The following is an 11,523-nucleotide window of genomic DNA, read 5'->3' as shown; positions in this document are numbered from 1 at the left end:
AAAATAATTTCGAGAAATATTGGTATCATAAACAAAGTAAAATTTTTCTTCCCAACCCATATATTATTTAATTTGTATTCAACTTTGGTTCTGCCGCACTTAAACTATGGCATAATAGCTTGGGGGAATTGTGCTGACTACCTCGTCAACAGAATTCTACTTTTACAGAAAAAGGCTTTGCGTATTATTTGTCATACAGATTTTCGTGCACACACTGATGTACTTTTCTACAATCATAATATTTTGAAGGTCGGTGATTTATATAGTTATAATCTTGGAAAGCTTATGTATACTTTAGATAGAAATGAACTACCAAATATTTTTTATTCCATGTTCACTAAAAATGTCAATATTCATCATTATCCAACAAGGTCCGCCGGACTTTTTCACCCACCAAGAGCTAGAACCATCCTTCTGAATAAAACATTTATTTTTACCGGTACACAACTTTGGAACTCTCTTTTGGAATCCGTGCGCAATAAACCGACACATTTTAGTTTCAGTAATGGGTTAAAGAAAATTCTTCTCCACAAATATAAACCGCAGATATCCAACGTCTCTACTTAAGCAGCATTCTCTTTTTTTTTTTTTTTTTTTTTCTTATTTTCTATTCCCCTCTCCTCACATTTTCATCTTCTCTTTTTATTCTTAATGTGCAGATTTCTTGTTTGTTTTGTCTGTTCTGGTCTTTTGGCTTGTTATCTGTAGTGTTTGTTTTGTTTTTTTTGTTTCTCTGTCCTGTTTTGTCCTGTCTTGTCCTCTTCGGTACACTGTCTTTGTTTTGTTTTGTGTTTTTTTCTCTGTTAATATTCCCTCTTGTCTTGTTAAATTTATCTTACATACAATATTTGAATCGTTATCTTGTATATATATATATATATTTGTATACCATGGGTATGAATATATTGTCTTGATTGTATTAATTTTTGTATATTGTATAAACATACGAAGCTTGACCCCATTAGTAGTCTTCAAATATTTTATTGAACATTGTTAATTTATATTTGTATTTGATAAATTTTAATCAGTTATTTATTTCAGGGGACTCACATAAACAAGCGAAGCTTTCCAGTGAGTTCCCTTTTTTTTCATTTCTGTTATTCATATTGTGTTTTGTTCCTACTTACTTTGTCAATTGTTTGAAATGAAGAAAAAAATAAATTCAATCAATCAATCAATCAAATAATGTTGTCTTTTCCCGGTAGATGTCTAATGTTCAAGTTGTACTCTTGGAGCAGTAGACTCCACATTGTAAGTCTTTGATTTTAGTTTTTCATCTTACTTAGAAACGTCAAAGGAGTATGATCTGTCCATATGTCCACTGCATGGTGAGATCCACTCACATAGACTTCGAAGTGTTGCAGTGCAAAGATTAATGCCAAAGTTTCCTTCTCCACAGTGGAATAATTTCTCTGACTGCTCGAAAACTTCCTTGAGAAGAACGATAATGGCCTGTCTGTTCCCTGTTCATCTTTCTGCGTAAGAACAGCTCCGGCACCCACATCACTAGCGTCAACCATCAGAGAGAATGGCTGACTAAAATCTGGAGCCACCAGTACAGGATTGGTAGATAGGGAGTGCTTTCACTTGGTCAAAAGCACTCTGACAGTCGCTCGACGAGATGAACTTCACCTCCTTGCGTAGTAGATTGGTCAGCGGGGCGACGACATCAGAGAAGTTATGGCAGAATCGTCTGTAGTAGCCTGCCATGCCAAGAAACCTCATCAGTTCCTTCCGGTTGGTTGGAGTCGGGAACGCCAGAATAGCTTCTACCTTCGCTGAGAGTGGTCGAACATGACCTGAACCAACAACGTGACACAAGAAACTAACAGGAGCACCTCCAAACTCACTCTTTGCCAAGTTGACTGTCAATTTGGCATCAGACAATCTCCTGAACAAATCTCTGATTCTTTGTACATGAACTTCCCAATCTTCACTATACACAAGCAAGTCATCTATGTAAGCTTCACAACCTTCAAGACCAGAGACAAGACTATTCACAAGTCTTTGGAAAGTAGCCGGCGCGTATTTCATACCGAATGGCATCACAGTGTAATGGAATAGGCATTGGGGTGTAGCAAATGCAGAGATTTCTTGCGCTCTCTTAGTCAACGGAATCTGCCAATAGCCTTTAAGCAGATCAAATTTGCTCACATACTTCGCCTTGCCTATACGGTCAATACAGTCATCTACGCGCGGTATCGGGAAAGAATCGGTCTTTGTACTCGCTCACATACTTCGCCTTGCCTATACGGTCAATACAGTCATCTACGCGCGGTATCGGGAAAGAATCGGTCTTTGTACTCGAATTGACTTTTCTGTAGTCGGTACAGAAACGATACGACTTATCCGGATTCGGAACTAAGATGCATGGTGACGACCATGCGCTGCTACTTGGCTCGATGATGCCATTCTGCAGCATGTACTCTATTTCTTTTTCAAAATTCTTCATCTTTACTGGATTAACACGATAAGGTGCCTGCTTGATTGGGGCGGTATCTCCCACATCAACATCATGTTCAACAACATCAGTACGAGATGGGATATCTGCAAATAACTGCGGATACTCATTCAACAGCTCTTTCACATCCCTCCTCTCCTTCTCAGACAAGTGGGTTAGTTTGTCATTGATGTGTGTTAGAACTTCTGATTTTTTCAATTTCACACATGGTTCATCTCTCTCAATGTTACACATCTCTTCACTTTCATCATTCAGCTCAGATTCTACAGCACTCAACACCGGTTGGGCTCTCTTTTCATCATCTCGTCGAACATAAGCTTTTATCATATTCACATGACATACACGCTTTTTCTTTTTCCTATCTGGGGTTTTGACGACATAGTCAACATCACCAACTTTCTTCAGAATGGTATACGGTCCAGAAAATCTAGCCTGCAAAACATTACCAACTACTGGTAACAAAACCAAAACTTCATCACCTGCCTTGAAATTCCTTTCCTTGGACTTCTTGTCATACCAAGACTTCATTTTCTCCTGAGAATCAGACAAATTCTTCCTAGCAACTTCACAAGCATGATGCAATCTCTCACGGAAAGACGATACGTAGTCCAACATATTCACATCTTCCTCATCTGACAACAACCTTTCAGTCAACAACCTGAGGGGTCCACGAACTTCATGTCCATACACGAGCTGAAATGGGCTGAAACCAAGAGATTCTTGAACAGATTCTCTCAAAGCAAATAGCAACAATGGAATTCCCTCATCCCATTGTTTCTCTGTGTCCAAACAATATGTTTTGAGCATGTTCTTGAGTGTCTGATGACATCTCTCAAGTGCTCCTTGCGATTCAGAATGGTATGCACTAGAAATTACATGTTCAATCCCTAACTGCCCTAGCACTTGCTTAAAGACTTTCGACATAAAGTTTGATCCTTGATCAGACTGAACGGTACGCGGTAATCATACAGTCGTGAAAATCTTGATCAGCGCCTTGCTCACATTGTTTGCGGTGATGCGTCTAAGTGGAATCGCTTCGACATACCTGGTACTTGCGCACATAATGGTAAACAGGAATTCATTACCCGCTTTTGTCTTCGGAAGCGGACCTACGCAATCTATGATAATTCTTGCAAACGGTTCATCGAACGCTGGCACTGGTTTCAATGGCGCGACTGGTATTTTCTGATTCGGTTTACCTACTACCTGACAAACATGACAATTTCTGCAATAGTTTGCAACATCCTTTTATAAACCTGGCCAAAAGAAATGAGAAAGGATTTTCTCCCGAGTCTTATAGACTCACAAGTGCAAGTGCAAATGTATAATGTAACCTGCAAGTGGTGCTTCATGAGCAAGACTAAGTATTTCCGGCCTATAGGTAGAAGGAACTACAATCTGGTGGACCTCTTTCCAAACTTAATCAGCAGGAACATCTATCGGCCTCCACTTTCTCATCAAAACACCTGACTTCGTATAATAACAAACAGGCACGGTCAATGCCTCCTCCTCAGAGATCGCTCTCTCAAACATGGATACTAACTCAGGATCTTTTTGTTGCTCCTCCAACAACTTACTCTTACTTATCGGCATTGGTTCACATTTTACTTTTCTCTTCTGTACTTTGAGTTTCCCCTGCACCCTCATTCACATTTGATTCACTTTCATCATCAATCAAACGACAATAGAAATAATATCCCAAGTTAACCTCATCTAGCTCACTAGACTTCGATTCAGACTCTACTTTCTTTGCCATCAAACGAGTTACAGCACAAGACGGAAACACAGTAGGAAATTCTGCAACCAACTGCTCTGTTCACTACTCTCACACGGAATAGCACTCACAACTGGACATGGCACAACTTTATCACCAGCAAGATCATTCCCTAAAATGATGGAAACATCTGCCATCGGAAGTGATGGTCTCACAGCCATTTTCACAACTAGCTCCAACACAAGATTTCTCACCAAAAGGCAACACACTCTCCAAGATCAAATACTGAGAAGCACCAGTATCACGCAACACTTTCACTTTTCTTGCTTCGACACTAACAGCTAGGGAAACATATCCTACAGAAACAAACGGTTCATATTGCATTTTCACTTTCTCTAAGTTAACTGGCTCAATCCTACTCTCTGAACTTAGCAAATTTTTCACAAATGCATTTGGATGTGCATTACTTGATTCACTTGCTTTTCCTTTAAGTGTACATGTAGGACACTTTGCTTTAAAATGACCAACCTTGTGACATGCATAGCATTTCTTTTCTTGCTCGTCATCTTTAGATTTTGGTTTTACTTCTTTCTTGTTGTGTGCTGAAGCACCATTTTTGATTTTGTTTTTCCACTTTCCAGATTTGTTTGTCTCATCTGATTTTTTGTTTGTGATTTTGTGCGTTAGCGCATAATCATCTGCAAGCTTCGCTGCTTCTTTACGCGTTCCTATTTGCTGCTCTTCAAGATGCAACCTAACATCGAAATGCACACTACGCTTAAACTCTTCGAGAAGAATTATTTCTCTAAGCTTATCAAAGGTATCTGCATGGAGTGACGAACTCCATCTATCAAACAACTGTTGTTTGCGCCTAGCAAACTCAAGATGAGTTTCGGTCTCATCTTTGCGTGTTTTCCGAAATTGTTGACAGTACGCCTCCGGTACAAGCTCATAAGCACGCAACACTGCTGCTTTTACAACGACATAACGACCCGCATCATCAACTGACAAAGCTGATTAAGCATCTCGAGCTTTACCCTTCAACTGAGATTGTAACAAGTGTGACCATTTTTCTTGCGGCCAACTCAAACTAACAGCTACTTTTCTCCTGAAAAACGGGAACCATTCGAACATGTTTCGCAACATCAAAATCAGACTTTACTTGCCTAATTTCTTCTCTTTCTCGAGCATTCTCATGCTCCCTTCTCAAAACTACTTGTTCTCGTTCAAGTTCAACTTTCGCTATCTCTAGTTCCAACTCTTTTAAACGCAATTTCTCTGTCAAGTCTACATTCACAGATTCAATCGGAACCTTAGATAAAGCTTCAAGTGGAAGGACATCTTCCTCTTCCACTAACCACTGAATTACAGCTTTCAGAATTTCTAATTTACGCCAAGTATTCTTTACCTCAGCAACCTGGTAATGAGCAATCTCCAAGAGATGAACCTTCTTCAGAACCAGCAACTTCTCAACACTGGGAGAGTCAACGAAATCGTCCAAAGAAAATTCCGCCATGGTCAACAAAAGACCCTTAATCTTCAACGCTGAAAAGACTAGAAACAGCTAAAGAAAACCTTTAATTCTTAGCCAAGACAATAACCAATACGGTTATCACAGTTGAAAATTATATCAACCACAGAAGAAAATGTCAACCTGACCTGGCTGACCCTGTAGATATGACTTCAACCTACAGAAAGGGTAACCTGACTCGGCCACCCCAGATAAAAATTGTCCAACCTCACTGTCAACTTGACTCCAGTCGACACTGTCAGTTATCATTAACCGACACAGCAACCCTTACTTAAAAAAATGGTTAACCAGTTGAAATATCACCAACCCAAATTTCATTCAACACTACGTGAACAAAACACATCGCACAGCGAGGCACACTGAAATACATGGAATTGCCTCATGGAACAAACGGCTCGCCATACTCAACCTTGTGCGCTCACCACACAGCGTCATACACAACACTGACAGCGATATCCACACACTGGCATTACATCTACGTGTACACACACCCATGTAAATGTCTAATGACAATCCTAACGTTGAATACAATTGCACTCGCATCGAAAACAGAAACAGATTATACGTTCATGCGACTTTGCCGGCGCTAGCATTATACGGTATACGGTACTTCGATACAACTTACGCCGAGAGTTCTGGTTCGACTCTCACCAAGCCCCCACTGTTACGTTTGCTGGTCCGGACAAGCTCTTACTGTTACCTGTCCTGGACAAACTCCCACGTAAACCTCCTGAATCTTGTTCTCCATTCAGACACTCATGAATTAGAGGACAAGCCACGCCGTGTCAAATCGTTATGAGTTAATTAATGTGGAAAATAAGAAAACATGATGGTTTTATTTAAATTACTAATGAGTTTGTCTACATGACAATAAAACATCATGTTAACAAATTAATTAGTTTCACTGCAGAATTGTTTGTTGAAGGCACAGTGACAGAATTGTAGTGTACTGGTTAATGTTTTGATCTTGTTCAGACTATTATGTTCGTAAATTTTGGTGGCTTGAAAAAAAGGACAGTTGTTGATCAAAACATTTGGGTGGTGAGAGGATGCATTGCCCATACAGGGAATACATCCTCTCACCTTGTGTAAATTTTGCGACAATGAAAGTTTGAATTCAAAATTTAACCAAATAGACCTAATGTTAGCTTTAAATTTTGGAGAAATTGCTGGTAGAAAGTCTAGAACCGCTAAACGTTGTTAATTTTTGGTTGAACGGTAATTTTGCGCAGTTTAGTTGAAGATTTATCTCCAAATGAATAATTATTTTTGTCCTAAAAGCAACTTTTGTTTGGTTTTACCGATCACCATTAGACTACCACGATAGATATGAAAGCAGATGAAAAAAAGAACAGTTAACGATAGGCCTACTACTCTACATAGACACCTGTTCAAACATTTAGAAAAAAAAATCATTGGATTTCAATACCGAAATGATTCAATTAAAATTTAATGTCGGTTTCTCTGTCAAATGCAGCATTTTTTTTATCATATTCTTTTCCAGGTCGCTTGGCACCCTTGGTATGAAATCAACTATCATCACTAGCGCTCATTCTAGAACCAGGCCTTTGCCCACCCCACCCCTTAAAAACAGACCCCCCCCCCCTTTTTGAAACGGTATGCAAGGTGCATGTCCCCTATGACGATGTATGATGATTTCATCCCCCATTGATGATTCTATTAAATTCAATTAAAATAAACGTTCATTTTTATTCCATTTGACATTTCATCAATCTTTCATACATATATATACGCCTAAAGTATACAAATGTCATACAATGAATACGAATACAATGTTTAAATTATGTGTTTGGGTAAGGGCGAAAGACCCAGAAAGCAGGTCTTTGTGTCAGGATACCTCCTACAACTATTGATAAACAATTAACAAACAGGATTTGGTAAGAAAAGGAAAAGGAAAACAGAGAGAGAGAAGAACAGAACCAGAGAGGAGAGCAAGTATAAGAACGATGTATGCTATGTATATAACTGGATGATACCGTTGCAACCATCAGTACTGTACTAATTAACATCTGCCATATTTTCCACAAAGGCGAAGACGGTACTATGGCAATGCGTCATTTACATGCATAGCATACACTTCGATGGGAATCCCCGTGGTATAGCTTGTTGCACAAAAGGCTGGTGACTCTTTACAGATATAGGATAATCCGTGTTCATATCACATCGTTCTGAGAGTTCAAACGTTGTTGAGATATTACCATTTTAGAAAACGGACTTTAGTTGGAAATATTCGAGTTTGGACATCACGTGGTAAGTCTGTTTCAATTAATATTGCATAATGTATATGGCTCCATGTTTAATTTCAACAGAGTTCGTTGTTTGGGGATTTATGATATAAATGGTCGATATCGGCATAATTCATTCAAAAGACTAGTAATCAGAAAGTGAAGGGAAAATATATATATTTTTTTTAATCTGTTCCTCAAAAACTGTTTTTGTCCATTAAACTACATTACTGATGTAAATAGAACACTCAAGTAGGATACCTTTTCAGATTATACTGGACTGGACAAACCCCTAGAAAATGGAAAGAAGAATTGACAAGACATACTTCAGTTTTGGGGTATTTAAGCAAAAGAACTCAATCAGGTGTTTTTTTTTGTTTTCGTTTTCAAACACGTTTTACACGGTAAGAAAAAGCTAGAGGAGGGAGTTCTGCAACCCTTGCTTTGGTAAAAAAACAATCCAGGCATGCATAAAAGATCTGAATAAATATTCAAGATTTTAAAGCAGATACATGTACGAACCAAAAGCGCCATCTTGAGTCCTCAACTACTCATACCTGGCCAGTTTCCTGACCAAAAATGCTAGTGTAGTCTAGTAATATAGACCCACTTGAATGATAATATGCTAATTAACTACTCAATACATATTTTGTAACGCAATAATTATGTTATCAAGTAGCAAAAAAATAATTTTCCCTTAGAACATTTTGGTTTCTCTATACAGATACAATTATATGTCAATTTATTCTCTGTAGTATTAGTAAATATCTGAAAATGTATATTTTTTGCAGGACTTTTTTGCATTTATTGGAATAATATACAAAACAAATTTACGATGCGTGAGACATAATCATGATATAGAATAAAGTACATAACCAAGTGACAATCTTATACATAGTCACTGGAGAAAGACATAAATACAATATAGAAATATATATATATATAATGAGCAAAATGCAGAGGCAAACTAAATAAGCAAATATATGATTGAAGCATAATAGCCAAAAAAAAAAAAAAAAAGGGAAGGGAAAGGAAACATAGAAACCTTAAAAATTAATTGCGTCTGTTAGAAAAAAAATTGATGTAATTTAATTTAAGAAACTCATCCACATTGTGCTGCACTCAACCCAGGTGAGGTGAATGGGTACCCGGTAGGAAGAAATTCCTTGAATGCTTGAGCGCCTAGGCAGCTCAGCTAAAGCCGGGGTAATAATAATAGCAGGGCCCGCTGGTAGAACAGTTTTCGAAACTGAAGTGGCTTCCCTGGGTAAATATACCTGTATTATTAGGTGATCTGTCAATCGACAGATCAACTATTAATTTCGTACGAATTTTCTTTTTTATTTATTTATTTATTTATTTATTAATTTGTATTTGTCAACCCTTTTCTTGTTAGCGTAAAATCTCAAAATCTACATCTTCAATTTTCTTCAAAGTATCATCAGATATGGGGACTTACCATGTCATATGGATGAAACAGGTTCAAGGTCAAAAGGTCATCATGACGTCATCTGGACGTAATTTTGAAAAATCACATAATCAATCATATCTTCATTATCAATTATCAAGAATTAACCATATTTACACCACATTAACTTCAGGTCAAGGGTCAACTGTCCATGTCGTCAAAGGTCATGTAAAGGTCACGACGTGCGCATACGCGTGCGTCAAAATTTTAAAATGCTCAAAATCCCTTTTTGACCAAAGTTCATTCAAAGGTCTTTTTAAGCATTTACAAAATTTGCGCGCGCACTGTTAAGCTCGCATTTACTCGCATAACGGCGCTATGCAAAATAGGATCGCCATTTTTTTTCTCACATCAATGCACCGCTAATATAATTCTGAACAATTTAATACCTTGATCAACCTTCTACGACAAGTAATAACGGAATTAGCCTCCATCAAAGTTAACAAAATGCGCGCGCGCGCGCGCACTAACCATAGACAATATATGTGCAAAAAAATGCCTATACAAAATTCATTATATCTCTTCAGGAAGTCCGTTGACCCCCATTTTTTTTCATATTCGAATAGAATATGGATGGGACAAATGATTTCATATCACATTTGACCCGAAATTTTATCATGACGTCATAAAAAATGGCGTCGGAACTCAAAATTTCCATTTAGCTACTTATGACGTCATCATAATTATGCAAATTTGACTCTTACTCCGTAAATATTGGTTAATTTTCGACCAGTTTTTTAAATGTTGTAGCTGAGGACTTACTCCATCCATTAAGTTGGCTTAATTTACATTATAAGGAATGGGTCATCCTAAAAATTGCAATTTAAAGAGGCATGTTATTTTTGTTCACTTTGCGTGTAATCTCTATGGGAAATGTCTTTTTCTCAAAACTGAATTTTACATTTCTCTATTTCGCGAGCCATATCTCCACTATTTCTTGTCGGTTTTCTTAGAGCTTTGAGTATGTTGTAGCTGAGATTTTACACTATCGTTATTTTTGTCTCCATTTTCCAATCAGATGCCGGGATTATGCCCGTATTTCTCTTGCAAAATTGGATTTGAGATCCTCGTAATTTGCTTATGTGTAGAGTCCTTGGCATTATACATGTCAAAAGTGGTCAGTAGTGATCCTACACAGCACACTCACCTTTGACCTGTGACTCACTATAAAGTCTCTGATTTGGTACCTAGCTCTCTCTATCATTCTCTCTCTCTCTCTCTCTCTCTGCCCTATCTCTTTGTTTTTTACATCATCACAAGACGGATGAAAACTGTAACTTTCCTTTCTGACACACTTATCTAAGTTTTCTTCTTGAGTAAAAACGAGTTTTGTGAACGTTGTCAACTTAATACTTTTGTGGGCTTCTATCTCACTTGGAGTAAACGTTGGAGTAAACGTCATACATTGCGTCTTCTACATCATCTCGTATTCAAGTTTTCGTACTAACCTTTTTCTCTGTTATTTCACCATGAGAAAAATCGAAAATACCGCTTGTGCTTGCCAAAAAGTAGAAATTGGCACGCGGGTTGCCTGGGACATACTCTAAAAATCTGTATTTTGTATTGTAATTATTTCATACGAATTGCAAATAAGTGATTATGCTAATTTAAGCGTAATTAGTATGCGAAATCATAGTTTTTCCTCTAACTCCCTAAACAAAGCTCCAAATGTTCTAATATTTGGTATAGAAACTCTTCGTGGTGTTCTTAGCAAATGTTCATGAAAAATTGCGATATCAAATCATGTTCATGTTGTTTGAAATTAGTTATGTATTACTTTTTATTTTATTTTTCTTAATACATTTTTTTCTTTTTTTTTCAATTGAATTTGTTGGGGACTCTTCTGAGATCATAAAAAGCATTAAATGAATACATTTAGACCAGCAAAAAAATAATCATACATTTATGAATGTTGGTTGAAATACAAGTTGCATTGACTTTGTACACAAAACCACGTTTTTGAGCAATTTTTGGTCTGACATGCACTACCTAATGTTGCATAATTTCAGAACCACGTATCTGGGTGAGGCAGAATATGTCTCAAACGTTGCGCAAGACTTAAAAGTAAACAGTCAGCGAGCGGCGCGGTCAAAAAATTTCGCG

Source organism: Lytechinus pictus, chromosome 6 (genome assembly GCF_037042905.1).
Source record: "Lytechinus pictus isolate F3 Inbred chromosome 6, Lp3.0, whole genome shotgun sequence".
NCBI classification, from domain to species: Eukaryota; Metazoa; Echinodermata; class Echinoidea; order Temnopleuroida; family Toxopneustidae; genus Lytechinus; species Lytechinus pictus.
This window is presented reverse-complemented; position numbering follows the sequence as displayed.